Genomic DNA, 26,626 nt, shown 5'->3' with positions numbered 1-26,626 from the left:
AAGAACTTGTTGCTTCATCAGTTGTGGGTTGAGGTAGAACTGGCTGGGACCTCTCAGTTGAAGCACTTACTTGTCATGCTTGTGATGCTGGAAATGCATCTGAGGGACAGGGCCACCGTATCCTTGTCCTTTATTTCTTTTTATCGTGTGTTTTGTCATGTTTTCCACGCAGGAGTTCATGTGGGACTCCTGGCGGTGCAGCTCTCTCTCTTTTGGTTTGGTGAACAGACCCAATGGATACCCTTATGGAACCCATGGGTATGGGTGCAACCCTGTGCCCCTAGTGTATGTTTTTGGGGACCTGTGTGTGACCCACAGAGCAGAGTACAGGCTGGTGGCAGCTCCGTACTGAAATGCCTGGTGCCCTGAGCGTCCTCCATTTTGGGATCGATAGATTCCGGATGGAGACAAAATGGCCCCCCTGGCCTCTTGCCTTCCATCACCTGTTACCTTGATCTTCCCCAAGTCCCGGGAAGCCCTGCCTCTGTCCCTTCCCCCTGACTGGCTGTTGGGTGGAAGTTCCATATATGATAGTGTGGTGAAGTGCTGACCAGACTGGCTGGAGCCTTCTCAATGACCCTATGTTGTGGGTACGCCTGTGGGTGGGACCTGGGAGAATGGAGTGTGTGACGAATATGCATTCTATTTTGTGGCTGTCTAGTATCTGGTGGTTGACACAATGTTTGAGACAGCCCTGCCCGTAACCGGTATGAATGCAGCTTGGAGTGTTGAATGGCTCGGTACTTGTCCCAATACACATAACTTGTTGTGAGTGTCTGGAGGGAAGTGAATGGCCTGAATGCCCCGTGTGCCTGATTGGCTGCCTGCCTGCATGAATGACCATAGTCGTGATTGGATGCTGGATTTTGACCGAGCGGAATGAATGGGAGATCAACAGTGTATCTGGGGACCTCTCACTGCTAGGAATCGTGTTCAGAAGTTGAAGTCCACTACGACGAGTAACTGGAGTACCTGAAGCTTGATCGTGAAACTCTGCTGGACGAGAAGAATTGCTGTTGCTCTCCTTCACAATCTGAAAGCTGCTGTGCTTCAAGAACTGACCCATAGAGGACCTGGTAAGGCGCCTCTTCCCGAGCTACGAGGGACCATCGTGCACAGCGGATCTTTGCCTAAGCTCACTGGTAGACAGACCATCGACAGGCTTCCCACCCGATACGGGGATTGCTGCGGAACTCCAAGGAGAAGCGCCCGGACTGTTGTCCGCCACTATCGATGACCGCCGTCGCCGACTGGAGCCGCCGTGCTCCTGTTGCCTAAGAACTTCATTGATCCAAGGATGCTCTTGTCCGCATCGTCGCTGCTGTATCCTGCTGGAGAAGGCCTGACCGTCGACGCACCGAGGAGCATCCACCAGTGGGTTTCCCACCACCCAAAGACCACAGAGACGCTGACGACTCACGCCCTTGCTGGGCCACAGTTCTTCAACTCATTGCGGTCCAGAACTATCGACACCGAGGTGCCCCGCACGCTTCTTCCTGGCAGGACGTTTACGCTTCCCTGTCAACGAGCACCTCTAGGAACGACGCGGCCACTTCACCGTCGTAGCTCGACCTGTTCTCCGTCGAACGTTCGATGACCCATGACTCCTGCCCGAAAGGGAGGACACTCAAGAAGGGCCGTCGATTCCTGGATGTGGAACGCTACAAACCCAAGGTACTTTGGGGTTGCAGAGCTATTGGAAAGTCTAGTGTGAACGATATATGGACTGGGCTTGTACCTTTCTTCTACAGGTTGCCCAGGTGGGGGGATCTCCACACAGAACTGTGTCTAGGTAACGGGGCTAGTTTTCTGCCAATTGCTCAACCATCTTGCTTTCCTTCCTCTCTCTACTGCTGGTTTCCTCTTTATTTTGATCTGTGCGTCATTCTGACCGTATGCACTTTAAATGAGATCTGATAACGTTAGTGGTATCACTTTAGAAATGTATATATTTACCATTGTTGATTTCTGAGTACAAAGTGAGTTATCGTATTAGTGGACGTGACCTTGAGTATTAATTATATAAAGACTGTGTTGTAACCGATACAGTGTGTGGACATTCCTTTGTGGGTGCATGGGGACTACTTTGTACTTAAGAACCAGCCTGCATCACCTTCCGAGAAGCTAGGCCTTGATTGCTCGACCATACCTACCAAATAGAGAATCTTGGCTGGGGTCCTCTGTGCCTCTCCTCTACCATATAGAGAGCAGAAGGACAGACACCCCCCTCCAGTCTTTACAGCTGGTGGCAGCGGTGGGATGCTCATGGTTTTAAGACTCAGTGAGCCTCATGACGACACTGGCGGTACGGGGTAAACAGCGCCGTAAAAGGTGCCGACGCCGTTTAGGTCGTAATGAGGGCCAGTGTATAACCGTGCCACTTATGAAGGATATCTGCGCTTTGTTAAATTAAGGTTTAGTCGGGTACAAGATAACTGCATTACAAGGAATGGAATCTATTGCGAATGGTAAATTGACTCGGATGAGCTTAGAGGCTTTCCAGAATGCTTGTGAAGCCAGGGAATTAGACTTTGTGGATAAGTCTAGGGCTGAGCTGATAGCTGCCCTGGTGGACTACCAGATCGATTGTGAAAGTCTTGAAGGGGGGGATACAACCAATGTGGACTCTACCCTGGGGGTTGTCGCCAAATCTGATTCTGGGAATGCCACCATTCCTGCTGCCTCTGTTCCAAACCCCATCAGTTCATTGGAACTTGAGTTATTAAGGATGAAGTTGGCCTTTGAATATCGCAAGTTGGAAATTGATGCTGAGTTTAAGAAAGAGGAGTTGGCACAGCAAGTGGAGCTCAAGAATCGAGATCTTGAACTCAAAAATAGGGATCTTGAACTCAAAGACAAGGACACTGAATGTCAGCGAATGCAGCTAGAGAAAGCTTGAGTGGAGACTTCAGCTAAACCAGTTGAGAGTGTCAGGTCCCCAGCAACCAAGTTCATGAAAGATTTGGTTGGTGTGTATGCGGAGGGTTCTGATATCCTCCAATGGTTTGAAGCATTTGAAATGGCTTGTGCAATTCACAATGTTGATACGAGAGATTGGGCTGAGATTTTGTTAAGCAGAGTGCCTCAAACTGAATATGACTGTATTCTGAATCTGAGTGTGGAAGAAAGGGGTCAGTATGAGTACATGAAGTCTGCCTTAATCACTGAGTTTGGCAAAACGCCTACCCAATATCTTAAACGGTTCAGGGATTTTAAGAAACGAGAGAATGTGTCTTGGGTTGACTGGGTGAGTGCTGCGCACATGAACATGATGGGGTGGATTGATGGTTACAAAGTGAAAACGTTTGTTGAATTGTCTCACCTCTTGTTTTTTGAGCATTTTTCAGAAGCCTGTTCACCAGAGCTGCGTCAGTATGTTGCTGAACAGAACATTTTGTCCCCTTTAAGCTGGCTAGGTTGGCTGACAAGTGGGTCTCCCACCGGGTGTCCCCTAAGGACTCCAGTGGGAAGGACAAGGACAAAGAAAAGGGGGCCTCTCAGAAAGCTGAGGAGTCCCAAAAGCAGTCACAGTCGGGTAAACCAAAACTTTCCTCTCCGAAGACCCAAAAAACTAGTGGGGATAAGTCTGTTTTGGGAGGGAGTAAGAGTAGTGGTCCACTTGCTGCAAAGCAGGGTCCCAGTGGCTCCAGTACCGTACCCCGCACTCCTGGCACTTGTTGGGATTGTGGGGCTCTGGACCAACGAAGGGGTCACCCCAAGTGTAAGGGTAAGGCACTTGGAGTCCAGGCTGCCAGCCTGACCTACCCCTACTCCGTACCTGATGTGGAGGCCACTGTCCTCCCCTCCTCTACTGGGATCATCTTTGGTGCTCCTGTAGAGATTTCCTTAGTGTCCCTTGGAGCCTGGGACCGGTACACAGAAGTATTGGTGACTATCCCACAAAACACTTGTAGGTTTTTGAGAAGTGTCCTCTTGAATGGGCAGCATTCTACTGGTTTGAGATACACTGGGGCAAGCATGACAGTGGTGGACAGGGCCCTGTTCAAGCCAGAGGACTATGTAGGTGCTCCTCTGAGAACCACCAGGTTAGCTGGTGGGCCTCCAAAATGATCGCCTGTAGCCTTAGTCAACATTACGATTGGAGACAAGACAGCAAAGCTTCCGGTCCTGGTTCAGGACAACGTACCTGCGAACATTTTGTTGGGAAACGATTTGGTCGAATTGGGGATGATCAGGATGGTCTACCCTTGGCTGCAGTGGCAGTCACCCGATCGCAGGTCACACAGGGTCCGGCTGCAAGCCCCTGTGGAGGGAGCCCCTGCTCGTCCCACTGTTCCGACAGCACCCATTGGGATTCATGCTCCAGACGAGCTGGGTCCAGTGGTAATTACCATCTCGACTCCTGTGGGAGACGAGCCAGAAGACTTTCCTGTGGGAGAGGCTCTTGACCCGGAGGATCATCCTGGCCTTCAATGCTTGTTGGCTGAAGGGAGACCCTCCCGGGCGGACTTCTGTAAGGGACAGAGAGAGTGCCACTCTCTCCAGGGACTGAGGACACAGGCCCTGTCCCAGGCACAAGGAGAAGTGCCTAGGACATTTCGGATTTATTGGGAGGGTGAGCTCCTTGTTAGCTGCTTGTTAGCGAGCCCACTAAGCCTGAACCCGGTGCCCTCAAGAGGTCGGTGGAACCCCAGGTTTACAGGCCCGTCCTGCTGCAGTTGGTGGATGAGGTGCCCTTAGCTGGTCATCTTGGGACCAAGAATACGAAGCAGTGGCTCTCGGCCCATTTCTACTGGCCACGGATGGGAGTAGAAGTGGAGTCCCACTGCAGGACCTGCCCAACTTGTCAATTGTCTGGCAAGACTGGAGGCAGAGTCATTGCCCCACTGCAACCATTGCCAGTGGTTTGCACACCATTTGAGAGGGTGGGCATCAACATCGTCGGTCCCCTTGACCGTCCCACGTCGGGTTGACATCGGTTCATCCTAGTCTTGGTAGATCATGCCACCAGGTACCCTGAGGCTATACCCCTTTGGACGGTTACGGCCAAGGTGGTTGCCAGGGCTCTCCTGGGCATTTTCACCCATGTTGGATTCCCTAAGGAGGTTGTCTCGGATAGAGGATCCAACTTCATGTCAAGTTACATGAAAAACATGTAGAAAGAATGCGGAGTAACTGACAAATTCTCCACCTCTTACCACCTAGACCAACGGTTTGGTTGAGAGATTTAACAAAACTCTCAAGGGCATGTTAGCGCTTTGGAAGAGCCCCTCAGGAAGAAGTGGGATCTTCTCCTACTGTGCCTGCTGTTTGCTTACAGAGAGGTACCTCAAGAGAGTGTTGGTTTCAGCCCCTTTGAGTTACTCTTTGGACATCCTGTGAGGGGGCCCTTCGCCTTGATCCGAGAAGGTTGGGAGGCCACCCCTCTAGGTCCCGCCAAGCAAGTGGGGGACTATGTGTTAGGCTTCAGACGGAGGATGACACAGATGATGGGTCAAGCAACAGCGAATCTTAAGGCCAGCCAGGAATTGAATAAGTACTGGCACGACCTTAACGCATCGCAAGTGGATTGGACTCCGGGACAGGAGGTCCTCGTGATGGAGCCTACCAAGTCTCGGTCTTTGGCGGATAAATGGACTGGACCCTTCAGGATCACCTCCAAGATGGGCAAAGTCAATTATCTGGTTGACATGGGATCCTCCGGGATAGCCCCTCAGATATTCCATGTAACAGGCTCAAGTCTTTCACAGGCGTGCCAAAGTCTCATGTCTCTTGCTAGCTTCAGGGCAAGAAGAGGATGAGAGTGAGCCCCTTCCTGGTTTGCTACATAGCAACCCCTAGGATGGCTCTGTGGAGGGAGTACATCTCTCTCCCGATCTGACAACAGAGCAGCAGAGGGCCTGCAGGCTCTGCTCTGGCAGTACGCCTTTCTGTTTTCACTGACACCAGGCCTTACACCATGGTGTAGGCACGAGATTGACACTGGTGACAGTGTGCCTGTCAAAAGCAGGTGCTACCGTATGTCAGATACTGTAAAGAATCACATCCAGGCTGAGGTCACCAAGATGTTGGATCTGGGTGTTATTGAACCTTCAACCAGTCCCTGTCCAGTCCTGTGGTCCTTGTCCCCAAGGCAAATTCCCAGGCAGGTACCAAGGATTGGAGATTCTGTGTGGACTACCGAGGAGTCAATGCGTCACCAAAACTGACGCGCACCCACTGCCCCGGGCTGATGAGCTCGTGGACATGATAGGTGCTGCCAAATTTGTGAGCACCTTCGACCTTAACTCAGGCTATTGGCAAATAGCTCTGACAGACCATGCCAAAGAAAAAGACGGCGTTCTCAACACCAGAGGGACTCTACCAGTTGAGAGTCATGCCTTTCCAGTTGAAGAACGCCCTTGCCACTTTCCAGAGATTAGTCAACCATGCGCTCAGTGGGCTGGAAGCCTTTTGTGTGGCTTACTTAGACGACATTGCCGTCTACAGTTCCACTTGGGAAGAGCATTTGATGCATCTGGATAAAGTGTTGCAGGCGTTAAAAAGGGCTAACGTCACTATCAAGGCCACCAAGTGCCATATAGCTCAGGGGAAAGTCACGTATCTTGGTCATGAGGTGGAGGGGGTCAGATACAACCTCTCCCCAGTAAGGTACAGGATACACATGACTGGGAGACTCCCACTACTCAAACCCAGGTGAGAGCCTTTTTGGGCCTCACGGGGTATTATCGCAATTTCATGGCAGACTATGGAACCATAGCTGCACCCCTGACAGCTCTGACTTCACCCAAGCAACTGAGGAAGGTTAATTAGACGGAAGACTGTCAGAGGGCCTTCAATGTTGTGTGCGCCCGATTAAAGCAAGCCCTTTATCGTTCAAACTGACACCTGCGACACCGGAATTGGAGCGTTCTTGTCCCAGTTAGATGACAAAGGAAGAGAACATCCGATCATATTTATCAGTAGACAACTCAAGGGTAGGGAATTTAGGTGGGCTACTGTTGAAAAGGAATGTTTTAGTATAGTTTGGAGCCTTATGTGTTTTAGACCCTACCTTACCGGGTCTACCTTCAAGGTCCAAACAGATCATAAGCCCCTTAAGTGGCTTATGCAGAGGAATGGTGAAAACCCGAAACTGCTCATGTGGTCCATTAGTCTGCAAGGACTAGACTTTACCATTGAGCACAGTCCAGGGAAGAGTCACGATAATGCAGATGACCTTTCCAGAAGGTATGTTGATCGTCTGGATGAGGGTGCCTATCCCATGGGAGATTAGGCACCCTAACCTCAGTCTGGGGGGGGTGACTGTGATGCTGGAAATGCATCGGAGGGACAGGGCCTCCGTATCCTTGTCCTTTACTGCTTTTTATCGTGTGTTCTGTTGTGTTTTCCATGCAGGAGTTCATGTGGGATTCCTGGCGGTGAAGCTCTCTCTCTTTTGGTTTGGTGAACAGACCCATGGGATACCCTTATGACACCCATGGTTAGGGGTGCAATCCTGTGCCCTTAGTGTGTGACCCACAGAGCAGGGTACGGGCTGGTGGCAGCTCTGTGCTGAAATGCCCGGTGCACTGAGCGTCCTCCATTTTAGAATGCCCAGGTCCTGTCATTTGGAATCGATAGATTCCGGATGGAGACAAAATGGCCCCCATGGCCTCTTGTCTTCCATCACCTGTTACCTTGATCTTCCCGAAGTCCCTGGAAGCCCTGCCTCTGTCCCTTCCCCCTGACTGGCTGTTGGGTGGAAGTTCCATATATGGTAGTGTGGGGAAGTGCCGACCAGACTGGCTGGAGCCTTCTCAACGACCGTATGTTGTGGGTACGCCTGTGGGTGGGACCTGGGAGAATGGAGTGTGTGACGAATATGCATTCTATGTTGTGGCTGTCTAGTATCTGGTGGTTGACACAGTGGTTGAGACAGCCCTGCCCGAAACCGGTATGAATGCAGCTTGGAGTGTTGAATGGCTCGGTACTTGTCCCAATACACATAACTTGTTGTGAGTGTCTGGAGAGAAGTGAATGGCCTGAATGCCCCATGTGCCTGATTGGCTGCCTGCCTGCATGAATGACCGTAGTCGTGATTGGATGCTGGAGTGTGACCCAGCGGAATGAATGGGAGATCAACAGTATATCTGGGGATCTCTCACTGCTAGGAATCATGTTCAGAAGCTGAAGTCCACTACGACGAGTAACTGGAGTACCTGAAGCTTGATCTTGAAACCCTGCTGGACGAGAAGAATTGCTGTTGCTCTCCTTCGCAATCTGAAAGCTGCTGTGCTTCAAGAACTGACTCAAAGAGGACCTGGTAAGGCGCCCTCTTCCTGAGCTATGATGGACCATCGTGCACAGCAGATTTTTGCCTAAGCTCCCTAGTAGACAGACCTTCGACAGGCTGCCGACCCGATACGGGGATTGCTGCGGAACTCCAAGGAGAAGTGCCCAGACTGCTGTCCGCCACTGTCTACGACCGCCGTCGGCGACTGGAGCCGCCGTGCTCCCGTTGCCTAAGAACTTCATTGATCCAAGGACACTCTCCGCATCGTCGCTGCTGTATCCTGCTGGAGAAGGCCTGACCGTTGACGCGCCGAGGAGCATCCACCGGTGGGTTTCCCGCCATCCAAAGACCATAGAGACGCCGACTACTCGACACCCTTGCTGGGCCACAGTTCTTCAAATCTTTGCAGGCCAGAACTATCGACACTGAGGTGCCCCACGCGCCTCTTCCTGGCAGGATGTTTACTCTTCCCCGTCAACGAGCACCGGTAGGAATGACGTGGCCACTTCACCGTCGTAGCTGTTCTCCGTCGGACGTTCGACGACCCGTGACTCCTGCCTGAAAGGGAGGACACTCAAGAAGGGCCGTTGATTCCCCGACGTGGAATGCTACAACGCCAAGCTACTTTGGGGTTGCAGAACTATTTGAAAGTCTAGTGTGAACGATATATGGACTGGGCTTGCATCTTTCTTCTACAGGTTGCCCAGGTGGGGGGATCTCCATACAGAACTGTGTCTAGGTAACGGGGCCAGTATTATGCCAATTGCTAAACCATCTTGCTTTCCTTCCTCTCTCTACTGCTGGTTTCCTCTTTATTTTGATCTGTGTGTCATTCTGACCGTATGCACTTTAAATGAGATCTGATAATGTTAGTGGTACCACTTTAGAACTCTATATATTTACCATTGTTGATTTCTGAGTACAAAGTGAGTTATCGTATTAGTATACGTGACCTTGAGTATTAATTATATAAAGACTGTGTTGTAACCGATACAGTGTGTGGACATTCCTTTGTGTGTGCTTGGGGACTACACTGTACTTAAGAACCAGCCTGCATCACCTCACGAGAGGCTAGGCCTTGATTGCTCGACCATCGCTACCAAATAGAGAATCTTGGCTGGGGTCCTCTGTGCCTCTCCTCTACCATATAGAGAGCAGAAATACAGACACCCCCCTCCAGTCTTTACAATGCTTGGTCGTATTTTCTTGCAAATGTAGAGATCCGATCTAGTTCATAATCTCATTTGTTCCATAAGAACTTCCTCAGCTTTCTTTCTTTTATATCTGCCTGGACAAAGCAGCTTACCTGCAAGTCCAAAAGTTCCTTGAAGAAAACCGTCTCCTCGGCCTGCGGCAATCTGGCTTCCGCCCACGACACGGTACCGAAACGGCTCTCCTGGACCTAAAGAACCAAATGGACGATCTAAAAGACGCAGGGAAACCTGCTCTCCTTCTGCTCCTGGATCTATCCGCCGCCTTTGACCTGGTGGACCACAACACCCTGTGTCACCATCTAGCTACCAAAGCTAACTTTTCCCCCAAAGCTTGCGAATGGATTACCTCCTTCCTCCAAGAAAGGGCCTTGAAAGTCTTCTCCGACTCAGCCTGTGCCACCCCTAGCCTCATCACCTGCGGTGTGCCTCAGGGCTCATGTATCGCGCCCACGCTTTACAACCTCTTCACGAGGCCACTGTTCAGCATCCTTGACTCCCTGGGCATCTCGTATACAAACTATGCGGATGACACCCAGGTCCTCATCCCACTCACAGGCGATTACCTGGCGGATACTAAAACTCTTACCACCATCTACTCCACTATCCAATCATGGATGGCAGATAACTGGCTATGCCTTAATAGTGAAAAAACCGAACTCCTCCTCATAGGAGCACCTTCCACGTTGGGGAACCTCTGTGAACAGTACACTTCCTTCACTATTGACAACATTCCCATCAAGGTCTCCAAACATGTGAAGACACTCGGAGTCTACCTTGACTCCGACTTGTCAATGGATAGACAGGTCAATGCCATTGCCTCCTCCTCAGCCTATTACTCGAAAGTCCTCAACGCTGCCAGACCTTTCCTGTCATGCCAGAATTGCCTCACCATTGCTAGGGCAATAATTGGATCCAGGCTGGACTACTGTAATGCCCTTCTGGTTGGGATCTCCAATAAGAACCTGGCCAAACTTCAGCTAGTTCAAAATAATGCACTTAGGGCGGCCACAGGCACCGCGAGAAAAGACCACATCTCAGAAGTCAGAAGACAGGCACACTGGCTTCCGGTGAAAGAGAGGATTGTTTTCAAAACACTCGCCCTCACCCACAAATGCCTCCATGATCTTGCTCCACCCTACTTGACCAAAGAATCACCAAGCACTCTGCCACCAGACCATTAAGAATGTGCTATTCCAACACGATTGTCACGCCCAAATCACGCAAGGTGCGCGCTGGTGGTGCCAGCTTTCCCACTCGGGCCGCCACCCACTGGAACGCACTGCCACCTCACATCAGAATGATTGAATCCCACCAAGCCTTCCGCAAAGCTGTTAAAACCAAGCTCTTTGTATGAAACGTACCTGAATGCATTCTGTTACTGTATTATGAATATCTTGCCTCACCTGCAACTATGCCTGTAATTTTGTATCCATAAGACCTCTGGTCTCATGCATATCTGCTGAATTAAGAATCCAACAATTACTTGTAACAGCGCCTCGATGCCCATGGGCTGCAAGTGCGCTATACAAATGCGACTAAATAAATAAATAAATAAATATTTTTTCAGATTTTCTTCCTTTGAGTCTTAACTTTGAGTGCCTTTTTGGCATCAGGCCCCTTATATACTACATCCTCTATTTCTTGAATTTGCTGTAAGATTTTCTCTGTTTCTTTCTTAGCATACCGAAACCAGTATTTCTCGAAATTTGAAGGAGCAGACATTCATATTTTCTTCCAATTTGGTCAACATTTCAGGGTCTGGATTTGCAACCGATGGAATTGCCAAATGTTTTAGGCCCCTAGGTATCCTTTTCGTATCTAGGTCACTTCGCACAATTTACCGGTTGGAGCAGCTTCTCCAGTTTAAAAATGTTTTTTTTTTTAATGTTTTGTCCTCCATAGTGAGGATTGGGGTTTGGGTTCTGCCATTCTAAGAGCTTCCTTTTACGCTATTGTCTTGGTGGCCCCTCGAATCACGTATTTCTGCCTGGGAGAGGGAGTTTATTATGAATAACAAGAGTGCTATGTATTGTCATTGCATTATGGCTGTAACATCATCTGATTGTGTAGAATAGGCTATTGCCTTTGTATGTTCTTTCTGAAGGATCCTTAACTGAATAGTACTTTTTGTATCAATGAACGAAAAATATTCATATACAGCTCTGACTCTGTTACACTGGTTTGTTACAGTGCATTACATCAGCAGTACCTTTAATTATAAAAAACCAGACTTATTAGCTTTGGGGATGCGTGTTTGTGTAAAGAGACTACACCTTACAAAGAAGCTGGGACATTCTATGACTTAACTACCTCCATGAACACAATCAACAGGAGGGGAGCCCTCCTAGTAGTATTCAACCGAAATAATTTAAATTACCCTCCATCCGGCTGCAAGCTTGAGTAGTATTGCGTTTCTCTGTGGCTGTGCTGGTGTCCAACCTTTTCATCGAATCAGGGTTCATCTAACTCCAACTGATCTCTCTGTTACACATCTTCGCTGCTGTCCATCTTAGTCGAGCCACTTTTGGGCTATCTTCTCCCAGACATCAGTCAGTGATTCGGGGGCAGTCTCTTCTGAGCCTGTTCCCCAGTCATTTTCGAACACATTGTCATGCCTTCAGTGCCCTGTGTACATCTGAACCAAGCTGCTCAGTCTACCTCAGGAGACCCAATTTTCCCTGTTTTGAGAGGATCACCGTGTCATAGCCTTTTTCTTTTTGACATTACACACTGGTTTTCTTTTGCCCACTCTCCGTTACAATAGGAACATCCCTGTTGTATTTATGTTTCTTTTCCTATGATCGCCCATTTGCCAGGTGTTTATATACAGTCTTACTTGTGAGATCCTACATACTGCTCTCATCCTGTGGTATTCTGTTTCAAACAGCCTCTGTGTCTGCAACAATATACACCACAAATGTCATCATTATGAAGACACCAGAAGAGGACCTAGCAGGGATACAAGTAGAAAATCCTAGGAAGCTAAGGGCTTTTGCTGAGTTAGGGAACATATCCTTATATGGGGCATCTTTCAAGAGCAAGGAAGGTAATAGAGAATAGAGTAGTGGCATATCCAACAGCAACGTAAACGATAGAAATAAAAGATGGTGAAGTTTTGTAATTATATATTATCATGTCACTCATTGAGATAATGGTCTAACTAAAAACTAAAGGAGTGAGAAGTCCCACTTATTTCAGATTTGAGAACGAACTGGAACATAAAGACTCTTTGTATTTGAAAGTTCTTTGACTATCTCTATTTTACACAATCAGGTTAGGAAGAGATATTTGTAGCTGGGCTAAGACTTCTAATGAATTCTCTAGGTATAAGAAAAATACATTTAGTATATTGTTATTTTTTGTAGAAAAATTGAATAATAGATTTCCCCGAACAAGAATACATTGATATTTTAAATGTGTCTGACTTATAATTCACATACTATCTAAATTGGTGAAGATTCTGAAGAAAATCGATGTGTATACTTGCAACCAGAGACATAGGAATAGGGTTAAAATATGTTTATATTGGAAATAGTTGAAAAAAAGAACATACGAGTGAATTTAGTTTTTTTTAAAAATGATGTATGAAAATAGTAAACAATCACATTTAAAAATTGTGTATTATAATTTGGTTTGAAATAATTAAAAGACAACACATATTACTTTCTTTAAAAATTGGGTGCAAAGTAGAATTATTGTTATGAAAGAACTAGTAATCTAGCTCATAGTAGAGTGATGGAGACCAACTCCTTGGTGAGGAGCTGAGATTGAATTTGTATGTGTATACAGGGGACGCTAACCCCTGGTTTCTCCCAGCACCATAAGTATACTTACTATTTGAAACTTGATTGAATATTTGAAACAAATGATACAAATTACTAATACTGCAGTGTGCAACTGAGGGTTCTTTATTCACACAATTATACAGCCACAGCATGTGAATATCCTATTATATTAGTGTTAGCTTGGTGAGCAGTGCTCCAACGGAGACAGTGCTGATGTGTATTAGCTATCTCAATTTTCTGTCTCCACAACAGTTATGTGGCACTGGCCAGGAATCAGCTTCTTTGATCCCCCTTTGGAAGGTATCTTTCTTCCAGGGGAAAGGAACCCTCCCCGGGAGGTACCCCAGAATCAGAGCTCCAAAGGCAAACCTTACATACCAAAGCCACGCTCACATCAAGGTGTGGATCACTCAAGTCCTTTTGAAGTCAGCAGCCATGGGAGGGGATTGGAGTTGGAGTAGCCCAGGTGAGACGGTAGGTCTGTAGAGGTTTCCACCATCTTGGTTTCTGCTAGCACTCTCAACAACTCACCCCCACCCCAGTCCCTGCAGATTAAACTCCCTTTTTATGATGACAGAAGGCAAAGGACACTTGTTACAGCAGCCTGCATTGAATTTCTGACACCAGGATTTATTTGGACCAATTAGCTGTAGCAATTTGCCTTTATAATGGAAGAAAACTCTTCTCTTAGTTGATTCATTTTTGGACTTTCAGACAAAAAGAACAAGGAGCATTAACTGGAATACAGACTACTCGAAAGTCCCCTGCCTGAGAGGTGAAGAGAGAGAGCTCCAAGGCAAAGCAAAGCTCTGCTTCGTAACTATCCCCCGGGAAGAGTGAAGTTGACATTTCTGTGGACCAAGGCCTCTCTGCAGCCTATAAAGTGGAACCAGGATTCTGCTCACTGAATTGAAGGATCCCCTGCAGGTGCAAGACATGCTTCCTGGAGTGCAAGTGCGGAACTAAGAAGTCACCTTGTTTCTAGAGACCCTGGTTTGGGCCTGCCAGCATCCCAGAAGTACAGAAGCAGCTTGGAACCATGCTTACTGCATAAAGACAACTTCGAGCCAGACTGAATGCATCTAATTCACTTTGGGCAACTACAGAACCGGCCATGCTGCTTTTGGCACTTTAAGGATTTCCAACCTCTTACCTGCTTCGTCGGGCTGCCTCTGCAATGTCCTATTGAAACACATCACAAGTGTGACTCAAACGCTGGCTCACTACTGAGGAAGCATACATCGTGCTGCATACCAAGCATCGACCTAACCCAACAGCAGCATCATCTTGACCCATATTGAATGCTGACATGACCCAATGGAAGCATTGTTGCCACCCAACTCAAACACCAACTTGAACTGTTGGGACCCACTGACTGGAACTGTTTTGAGCATTGACTCAATCTACACTGATCAACCACTGGATCAACACAACTGAACCATCTTGACTACACAAAAGCACCAAGAAACCCAACTTCACACTGCCAAGCACCTAAGACAAAGAGACAAAGGTACTTGAAGTGCACCTGTCTCATAGTTCCACCTTATAGGATATAGGACCACAGAGACTTTTAAACCTGCCTTCTTTGCCTTTCAAAGACATGCCACTGACATTGCAGGTACAATCTTTTGCCTGAACACCCTTGCTTACCGACCTTGAATTCTCTTTATTCTCAAAGTCTGCATTCTCTGCGGTTCCTTTAGAGTGTTGGTCGTTAGTATTTTTTTCTATTTTGTGTGCATTCATTGTGTTTTTATTAAAGTCCCTCTAACTCCAGTTGGACACGCTTTTAATTTGGTGCCACCATATTATCGTTGTTTGTATCGCTGCAACTACATCAGCTCACACCCCACCTGACGATCTATTTTTTTCTTGGGCTGTGCCTGTTTCACCTTTATGATTGGGATCCCTACTGGTTTAGTGGTAGTGTGGCTCTGAGAAGGTGGTTCAGCCACTACTCATGCCTGTACATCTGCTGAGCAGTAGTGATTTTGTCGCACCTCCTTCAACCACGACTTCTGGGAAAACAAGATATATGATAAACATCCTGTAAAGTTATTTTCAATAAAATGTTCATTTAGTCCTGATTCTCGGCATACGCCTAAGCACTGCACAACTGCATATACAATGTAAGAAGAAGCGCCCGGCCAGTCTTGGCTCTCAGTATGATGTCATAATGGACTAAGGATACTGAGAGCAGACAAACTGCGTTGCGCCTACCCGTTGGGAGGATTGTAAAGCATGCAGAGGCAATGTTGCAGTGAGCTTCAGTATCTGAAAGGTAAAATATAAAGATCGATGAGTGCATCCTCCAAATGATCAGACTTTATGCCACAGAGATCTTTTGTTTTTGGGGCTTGATTATAGTGTGGAAAGGCAGGAGTCAGAGGCACCTGCACAAACAATACAAGACTAACTATGGATCCTGCCACTGTGGAGATGGCCAATGTCTGGGCTCCACCCTCTTCCTGTCCAATCCGTGTGAGCCGTCAGTGAAATGGAGTGGCTGTAATCAGGGATTCCTGAAGTACACACTAGCTGTGTATGATCCCACTTATAGTTTAAAACAGAAAGATGCTCTATTATTTCAGTGCATGGGCCTGAAAGGCAAAGAGTATTTAAAGCCCTACTGGGGTACCCAGCGGAGGGGAAGGCATCAGCAACAACACATTTGAGAAGACCATTAAAAAGCTGGATGAATATTTTCTAGATTTTGAAGAAACTTCAGCCTTTGGCAACTTGTGGTGCTACACCCAATTTAGGGCCTCATCACGAGTTGGGCTGTATTCCCGGCTGTAATACCGCCGACTGTAATAGCCCTAACACCGACCAGTACGGTGGTATTACCACCGGATCACGAGTTGGGCCTTAACGGTAAATCCCCATTCCTGATTGGGTCCATTGGATCCAATGGGGAATTTTCGGCGCTAATTATGCAGGCTAATACAGCCGGCTGTAATACAGCCGAAAACAGGGATTTTCACCTCCAGAAAAAAGCTGGAGGTAAAACAGTCGGTTTAGCGCCCAACTCGTGATAGGGCCAGCCCTTAAATGCGGCTGTAATACCGTTACCACCGCATTTAAGGGCTACAGCCAAACTCGTGATGAGGCCCTTAATATATTGTGTTGGTAGATAAGTTGGTGCATGCTGCAGAGTGCAGCATCTATTTTCTGAGGCTGACCAGAATTCTATCAAAATTAGGTTTTGGATTAGTCCACCGGGGTAGGAAGAGGACCCAGAAAGAGCGGCCAGAAAGAAGACACCCAGAGTGTAGGTTCAGGGGGACAACCCACCACCAGCACATCAGTCTTGTCTCTGTTCAATTTGAGCCAATTGTGGTCCATCCACTCACCCACGGCCACCTGGCTCCCCTGCAGGCACGACGACATGCCAGCCTGATCAAGATCTAATCGGCTCAGGATCTGAGTGTCGTCCGCATACGAGTAGCAAACATGATGTAAATCCTTACACAAATATCCATATAGATATTATAGACATCAAATTTAGAAGCCTCCGCTGTAATATTAATTTCACTTCTATAAAAATATAAACATCTAAATACACGCTATTGTATAAGCAAAAATAAAATTTAAAAACCAAGAAACCAATCGGGTCAGTCCATCAGAATGTAACTCTTAAATTAAATAACTATGTAGCTCAACAAAATCTATATTAGGCTTCCCAACTCAAAATGGCGGCTATTGAACGTGACACGTGATGTCCTTACGCGTAATCCTAAAACTTCATTGCGCGATACAAAATACATGATTGCCTCAAACCGTTCACAGCAATCGTACCGCACACTATCACGAGGAAACAAAAAATACAGGATTCGAGGTAAGACAATTTATAAACTACCTTTTCAAAGGTATTAGCAGATTTGCTTAAATGAAAGTAATGCTACATATCTGCAACGAAAAATGGTATATTATCTAAATACTAAAATAACGCTGCATATAAAAAGTTACACTACAGTATCTCTAAAACTTCATTTGTAGGATGAAATAGTTACTTAGTACCAAACGGATATGGAGTAGAATATGAGAGGAATCATTCTAAATTTGTACAATAATATATTGAAAAGGCACCTATGCTACCAACATAGACAAGAACAGACCATAGACGTCTAGTGAGTATACCTCTTTTTTAAGTTAATTGCAATATCCACAACAAGTGAACATAACTTGGACAACATTATGGTTAAAGAGATGTTTACAGCACTCTAATGAAGATGACCTTGCACTCATGTCCACATTGAATGAAGATAATTCAGTGTGAACAAAGGGAAAAAGGGAAAGCAATCGTGCACAAAGTAATGCATTATGGACAATAATTTTTCTTACAGCATTTGAATGAAAAAAACTCACATTTGTGTATTGAATGAAGTCAATTTAATATGAATTATGTCATTCGAATAAAGATAATTCAAAAGATAAATAAATCATGAGGTGAATCAAATATCTGTAATTTGCAATTATTAGAGTGAATCTACAACTCGCAAATCAAATTCAACTAATCAAATGAGTGCGCAAGCGCAAACAAGCGGTCTCACTAATCCGAAACCTAATGAATATTTTCTACACAAGATCAACACCATACTTAAATGCTACCGCTTTCGAACCATGGAGCAAGGGAAAGGCCAGTCGGCACATGAGTTTATTACAGCCTGTAGGCATCTTGCTGTAAATTGCAAATTTGGAGTGCTACATGATGCACACATGATGCTGAATTGCTGCCTTGACAAAGTGAGAGAAGAACTGTGGGCTAAAGAAGAACCTCTGCGGCTTTCGATACTGTGGACCATGAGATTTTACTGAATAGGCTTGGGCAAGCAGGCATAAAGGGCCTCACCCTTGCATGGTTCCGCTCTTTCTTGACTGGCCACTCTCAAGACTTGCCATTCTTTGCGGATGGAGCTACTCTGTGGAGTTCCGCAAGGGTCAGCTTTTTCTCCTCTTCTTTTTAATGTATATGTTCGGATGCTTGCAGACCTCATCACAGCATGTGGAGTTCTGTTTTATTCCTATGTGGATGATACACAGTTAATATTTCGGTTGGACTCTTCCCAAGCTGCACCTCCAGAGAAGCTGCGAAATTGTCTGTAGAAGGTGGGAAGCTGGATGGCAGCCAATTGACTGCAACTAAATGGCAGTAAAACAGAAGTCCTGGTGGTCACACCCCAGGAGAGGGACCACCTCTGGAACTCACAATATTGGCCGGAATCACTTGGCCCCTGCCCATCCCCCTGTGCCTAAGTGAAAAGTCTCAGAGTTAAACTCCTACCTCATGGGTCACGAGAGGCTCAGATTTTCTGCCATTTGCAGTGCTGGGTTTGGAAAATTGAAGGCTTTAAGGAAAATTCTCCCTCTGGTCACCTCTGAAAACAGGACAAAACTGGTGACAGCCACCATTATGGGCTCATTGGACTATTGCAATGGCATATGTCTGGGACAGTCTTAGTACCAGATTCAAGGGCTCCAGGTCCTCCAGATTGCTGCAGCTCGATTGGCGCTCAAGGCACCTCGGTTGACTCCTTCTTTAGCCTTACTACAGCATTTGCACTGGCTACCGGTGGCGGCCCGTATTGAGTTCAAAGTTTTGTGTATTGTCCATCGAGCCATGCACAATGTGGGCCCTCACGTTTTGATAAATAAACTAGAAAGATACTGTCCAATGAGAAATTTGCAGTCGGACTCTCATCGGCTTCTCATGATTCCGAAATTCCAGTGGAGGCACCTCAGTGGTAGTTCCTTTTCAAACCTGGCGCCTAGCCTGTGGAATGCTCTTCCGCTGGGCCTAAGAACTCTGCCTGACTATTTTCCCTTCAGGAGAGCCCTAAACAAGCATCTGTTCAATCTCTTTCTTCCTCTCTGCTAGAGCGGTTGCCAGTCGAATATCCTTGAGTCTGCCCCTCCCGCTCAGCATCTAGACGCCCTATGGGCCTTAGTTTGTGCTTTACACATTTTATAATAATAACCGACAACAGAAGTGGCAGTCCAGTAGAAAAAGAAGGCGAGACATACTGTTAACAGAAATGTGTCAGCAAGTTGATCACAGACTCCGTGAGAACCACCCATGAGCCCAAAGTTGTGAAGAATATGATATGATATGGTATGGTAAGTTATTTATAACACGCTTAATACCCAGAGGTTTCTAAGCGCGGACCCGGGGTTCGAACCAGTGGTGTTCCGTGTCGTCTTGCTACCAAGGCAAGCACGTTACCCCTGTGCTATCCTCCCGAGAGAAGGCACAAGCTGATCAGAGATGACACTGGTGTTGGAGCACTAGCTAGGGACAGACAAGCAAGAGGGAGATACACGAAGAAAGAGCAGTCAGTACCACTTGGTGAGTGACCCAGAGGGTTCGGAGATCGAAGTCATGTGTAAAGAAAGTGGCAAGAAAGCACTCCTCACTAGTTGCAGCCGATCTCTCAGCAGAGGGAGAAAGACTGGGGAGGTGCCAGGACACAGACACTATGATAATAAAGAGAGTGGTGTAGTTCTAGCAGTCAGTGAAGTATGAACCTCTATGTCGAAGAAAAAGCCCTATGCAAGATCTCTGGCAAAGGGGTGGTTACACATATCTTAGTCAATAATGGCGCACATTACACCATAGTTAACTGTGAGACTTGGGAAGGCGACGCTATAGGATTTGTGCTCAAAGGGGGGAATTCCAAGACGCAATTCATGTTACGGTATGTTCTGTTATCTTACAAAGCACCCATCTTAACAATTACAAGACAATACACCTTCTAAAATGTGGACTGGATTTTGCACAATACATTAAAACGCCAGTATCAGCATCATCGTGAGATGACATAGCCAAAAGCATGTCATTCCTAAGGGTGATATTTAGAGTTCAATAAACTGTGAAGTGCAACATTCCATAACATAGCGAGAGCAGCATAACAAGCAGTCCAATTCAAACAAAATAATCTTGATAAAACAGTCTAGGTATCTCAAATAACATTATCAAACCTATTCCCAAGTTGCTTGGCCTAATCTGCTCTATATCTTTAGAGAAATGTAATCACTCTAGTGAACATAACTGCAATGCTTGTCTTTCCTACTCATGTAGTAGGTGAACTCAGCAGTCTTACCCTCATTTTGGGGGTATTTTTTTTCCTCCACTTTTTTAGGGTTTTGGCATCGGGACAATCGCCAATAAAGTAGTCGGAGACTAGGCTCCAATACAATTTTAATATTATTTTGTGAGCGGTTTGTACCTGAAATAAGGTAGACTACAGAGGGAGAGTTCTCTTTCTATCCTTTCCCTAAATCGGCGTCCGCTCGCTAGTGGCAGCGCACTACCTGGTAAGGGAAATAAGGGACAACTACCTAGGGAGTCCAGGTCTGGAAGTAGATTGGTCCTTTCTCTCTTTAAAGTGTTTTCTTTGTATCTTCTACTGGGCCACACACATTTAGTATTTTGATTGGTTGTTGATATACAGACCCTGTGCTTTCAATGCACTCTCGTCCCTGTGGGACACACCTTCCACAAGAGTGAAAGGTTTCTGCTTAGCAATTAATATGGAAACTCCCTTCTTCTTGATGCATAGAGAGTGAAATCACTGTCCAATCCACCCCGTATAAAACATGTGTGATTCAGTATAACCGAGGTGTGTTTTTTGCAGATATGGAACATTGGCCTGAGCATCTCAAGTAGAATAATAATCATCTTCTCTTTCTAGGTCTGCCAATGCTCTTGATATTTAGAGTTGGGAACTTGGTGGAGGCCATGTTTAAAAATAGGTGGGTCGCAGCTCATTTGAGGAGGCAGCCCCATCTCATGACCATCAACCCTGTATTGGGTGTAGAAAAAAGGGATCCAAGCAACACAGAGGAACTCAGCGAAACAGAGAAACACAACTTTCTATCTTCTATTCATCCAAAAGGTGACTAGAAACATGGAAATAACCATTTGAGATATAGATGGAGATAAACATTATGACCCCATTGTAGCACCAAAATAGGAAAAGCATGCAGGGCCACATGTGCCAAGAAAACACTTTTAACATTGCAGCGTACGAGTGAGTTAAGTCAGGGAATACAGGAAGTTTCTACACGTGCCTGTCTCCCAACCATCATAACGATACAGCATTGGCGACAAGCTCCTCCTTGCCATCATAGCTGGGTTCGCCACACCACAAACCTGCGACAGACGTCCCTCAGGTAACAATGGCATTGTCACACTACCAGCTGCACCTCTTCAGAGGTATTCTTCATTTTCTCTCCTTCCCCCAGAAGCTCACTGTCTCCAGAGCTCTGATTCTCTCTAGGTTGGACTATTGCAACAGCCTTTGTCTAAATCTGCCTGCCTCTCCTCTCTGCCCTCTGCACCTCATCCAAAACAGGAATGCTAGATTTGTCCTTGGCCTCAAGCCCAGGGATTGTATCTCTCCAGGACTAAAATCTCCTTTTCTTAAGTAAGGATTAAGTTCAAAATCCTCTGCATTGTCCACAAGGCCTTCTGGGGCCTGGGGCCTCAATACCTTCATGTCTCTCTTCGAAAAATCTTCCTTCTCGAGCTCTTTGCTCATCCGCCTGCATCTCCCTCAGAGTTAGTTGCTTCTCCAAGCAACGAGTTGGTGGTAGATCTCTTTCTTCCTCTGGGGCCTCCCTCTGAAACTTGAGGAGAACCATCTCTGGTTCGGGAAGCACCTCAAGACCTTCCTCTTTGCTTCTGCTTTCTCTCCTCCTCTCCCATGCTGATCTCCTGGCTGAACCTGAAACTGCACTGGTTACCTGACTACCCTCTGATCTCGGGCCCAGGTCCACTTCCCACCAGTTGCACACCTGCACTGCCCCCCTGGCAATCCTTGCACTCGGAGTCTGTTTCTGTATCCCTACAGCGCCCTACCAGCACTGACACCTGATGACTGCACTTACCCTTGCCACTAGCTGACCGCACTTTTTATTTATTTAGTGTCTTTTATTTTAATGTTTATCCTATGCGTGGCACTGCCCCCTCCCCCTTTCACCCTGCACTTTTCCCATTCCTCCTTCCCCTGCGCTTGCGCAATCTCAATGTCACCTGGTCTAGTAAGATCATTATCTGTCTTCCCTCTGTTCCCCATCCCTTGCCTCGTCGCACCTTGGAACACATGTGTATAGTCACATTATAAATGTCTCAGGAGGATAGCTTAGGGGCAACGTGCTCGCCTTGGAAGCAAGACGACACAGAGCAACACAGGTTCGATCCCCGGGTCCACGCTTAGAAACCTCTGGGTATTAAGTGTGTATAAATAACCTAAAATATCATATCATATCATTCAAATGTGAACTGCCTGAAACCCCTGGCAGCAGACCATGAATACAGTTGCCGGGCAATGCAAACCAATGGAGAATGTCTGGTTCCGGACCTGTTGAAAGTGCAGACTGTTGACTGAAGGAGCACTTGCTGAATCAAACAAAGAAGAAAAACCTGCTCTTTCAGTAACATAGATATTATTATATATATACTGCGCACACTCCCCTAACAGCACAACAGACCTCGCATCACCATGGCCACCCCACAAACAGAACAAGGTGGTACATTAGGAGAGCTACCGGGCACCAGCATCATGACAATGCCAGTTGAGACTCTGACCCTCCAGCATGTTGAGCCCCTGGCTACATTTTAACCACACCTAGGAACACCTCTCATTGCCTGGGAAAAGCTTAAACAGGACTTTCGAACCTATCTAGAGTGATCTGATTGACAGCTGTTTTCTGCCTTGAATAACAAGGTGATACAACTGAACTGCTTAGGGTCAGAAGCGCAAGAAGTTAGCAGACACCTACCTGCAATAATAGTACCAGCCAGGGCCCCTCCCATGTGTCCTTTTGAAGAACTCCTGTGGAAACTAGATTTGTTTTACTTCACCAGAGTAAATACAGCCATGGAAAGACACAGATTTCACATGAGGGAACAGCAGCCAGGTGAAACCATAGAACAATACATAGCGGTGTTGGGAACATCAGCAGCAGCCAGAAAGTTTGGGACATTTAAAAACTAAGTTATCAAACACCAGTTAATAGTTCACACCAACAACAAACATGTTCAAGATTGTATATGGTTTGCTGTTGAACCCACACTAGATGAAGCTATTGTTTTGGCGAAGGGACTTGAACAATCCAAGATTTGAAGCAACACATTAGGCCAGGAAATGATGCAAGTGCAAGCCGACAACTCTTCTCAGATGCTCAACCCCTGGGCACTCAACACAGCAGGAAGTCCAGAAATGCAAATGCCATCAGGCAATATCGACCAGAGTTCAGGTCCCAAAAGAGGATTGGGCAACCATTGCTTGAGATGCGGCAGTGCAAATCACAATCCTGGAAGTCAAAATTGCCCAGCATGAGGGAAGAAATATGTGGCATGTGGATGCATGAACATCTTTGCTCAGGCATGCGTACAAGACGTGTGTCCTCAAACAGCTGGGGAGATAGGAACATGTGGGACCAACGTCACCACTATTGAAGAGTTTCATCAAGTACCATTGGATGAAGGAGAAATAATGAACCATTTAGTGAATACAATATTTGCAAATGATGGATCAGAGACCAATCATGACCTGGCATAAGTGTACGAATCTCTGCACTAACAGTATCACTCATGTTTTACTCTGGGTCACTGTATACAGTAATATTGAAAGAACTATATACAGAAAGATTACAACATAGTGTAGGACATCTACCCCCAATCGCTTTTGCAACAAATGCATATTCTGGCCACCACATACAGATAATGCAATACTTTCAAGTTGAAATATGCTACAAAGAACATTTAACAAAAGGGATTGTCTATGTACCAGAAAAAAAAACACCGGTCCTCAATTGGAAACATCAACCTGCTTTTTAATCTTACACTCAAACCTGGCTCCGAACAACAAATATTTTCGCTCAACAGTACTGAGGTGCAAGATTCACAAGGAACAGAAAAGAAAAACACTCAAGAAGAAGAAGTAAAATAATTACTTGAAGAACTAACATGGAAATTCCCCATGGTGTTCACTGAAACGATTGGGAAAGTCAATTATTTCAAGCATCAAATTGTCCTCAAGGTGGGTACACAGCCAATAAAATATCAGATACAAAAGTACCTTTCAGGTTGCAAGACCAATTAAACCAACAGATTGCTGATATGTTAAAACGAGCTGTTATGGTAGAAGTAGAGGCTACAGGGTGGGTGGCACCTAGCGTACTTGCTCACAAACCTGGTAGAAGAATAAGGATGTGTGTGGATCTATGAAGCCTCAACAGGAGCATCAAAGTAGAGGTGCATCCTCTACCCAACATATCCAAAATGGTCAGCAGGATCAAGGGAGCAGAATACTTCTCCCCATTAGACCCACACTCAGCTTACCATCATGTGGAGCTCACACAAGACTCGAATAACCTAACACCCTTCATACCTCTGTTCCGCACATACAAATTCCTATGGATGTCCTTCGGGGTTGCTTTAGCTGCTGCAGTTTTTCAGTGATTGATAGATAAACCTTTCAGAAACATGGAGAGCATTGTCACTTCCAGGATGATTTGCTGATTTACACGTAAAAAGACATGAACTTTTTGCAGGAAGTTCTAGAAATTCTGAGAAATTATGGACTCACCCTAAAAATGACCAAATGCAAGATGTTTGTAAAGGAAGTGCACAATTCACCTCCACAGCTACGGATTCTCTTCTACGACCGGTTTCTGTGCTTATCAAGTGCTCAGGGAGGCAGTCTCACTTGCAGCAAAGAGTTTTGGAGTGCCACACTCTGGGCTACTCCCCTTGCTCCCCCAGTGTGGGTGTTTGGTGAATTGTGCAGGGAACCAGAGTGCACCCCTTCCATCTAGTGCTGTTTATGTTTAAGGTACTCTGGATGATGTAAGCTCCAGGGTCCCATATCGTGCTGTACTAAGGTGATATATGTCTGGCTTTGGAGTGCCACACTGTGGGCTACTCCCCTCCCTGCCTGACTGCGGGTGTTACTTGAAGAACTAACATGGAAATTCCCCATGGTGTTCACTGAAACGATTGGGAAAGTCAATTATTTCAAGCATCAAATTGTCCTCAAGGTGGGTACACAGCCAATAAAATATCAGATACAAAAGTACCTTTCAGGTTGCAAGACCAATTAAACCAACAGATTGCTGATATGTTAAAATGAGCTGTTATGGTAGAAGTAGAGGTTACAGGGTGGGTGGCACCTAGCGTACTTGCTCACAAACCTGGTAGAAGAATAAGGATGTGTGTGGATCTATGAAGCCTCAACAGGAGCATCAAAGTAGAGGTGCATCCTCTACCCAACATATCCAAAATGGTCAGCAGGATCAAGGGAGCAGAATACTTCTCCCCATTAGACCCACACTCAGCTTACCATCATGTGGAGCTCACACAAGACTCGAATAACCTAACACCCTTCATACCTCTGTTCCGCACATACAAATTCCTATGGATGTCCTTCGGGGTTGCTTTAGCTGCTGCAGTTTTTCAGCGATTGATAGATAAACCTTTCAGAAACATGGAGAGCATTGTCACTTCCAGGATGATTTGCTGATTTACACGTAAAAAGACATGAACGTTTTGCAGGAAGTTCTAGAAATTCTGAGAAAATATGGACTCACCCTAAAAATGACCAAATGCAAGATGTTTGTAAAGGAAGTGCACAATTCACCTCCACAGCTACGGATTCTCTTCTACGACCGGTTTCTGTGCTTATCAAGTGCTCAGGGAGGCAGTCTCACTTGCAGCAAAGAGTTTTGGAGTGCCACACTATGGGCTACTCCCCTTGCTCCCCCAGTGTGGGTGTTTGGTGAATTGTGCAGGGAACCAGAGTGCACCCCTTCCATCTAGTGCTGTTTATGTTTAAGGTACTCTGGATGATGTAAGCTCCAGGGTCCCATATCGTGCTGTACTAAGGTGATATATGTCTGGCTTTGGAGTGCCACACTGTGGGCTACTCCCCTCCCTGCCTGACTGCGGGTGTTTTGGAGTGAGCAGGTTCCCTGCAAACCTAATGACTACAGCTCCCATAATTCCTTGCAGCAGAATCAACATTGATTAATTACATCTGCACTGGCTCCTTGCTGCAAGTGAGACTGCCTCATAATTCCTTGCAACAGAATCAACATTGATTGATTACACCTGCACTGGCTCTTTTCTGCAAGTGAGACTGCCTCCCTGATGACGTGACAAGCACAGAAACCAGTCGAAGAACATCAGTAGCTGTGGAGGTGAATTTTGCCAGGAACCAGACTGTTTGTGCTGGCCCCCACCAGTCTGGACATTTTGTGAAAGAATCATTAACAAATGAAAATGTTATTGAGAAAGCATAAAAACTTTTTCGGCCTACTCCCATTCATTTTCCCAAAGAGAATAAGTCCAAATGAGTGTCAAAAACAGCTGGTTAAAATTGGACCAA

The sequence above is a fragment of the Ambystoma mexicanum genome, chromosome 4p (assembly GCF_040938575.1).
Source record: "Ambystoma mexicanum isolate Mex_15411 chromosome 4p, UKY_AmexF1_1, whole genome shotgun sequence".
Classification (NCBI taxonomy): Eukaryota; Metazoa; Chordata; class Amphibia; order Caudata; family Ambystomatidae; genus Ambystoma; species Ambystoma mexicanum.
The sequence above is the reverse complement of the archived record's forward strand: the minus strand, read 5'-3'. Positions refer to the sequence as shown.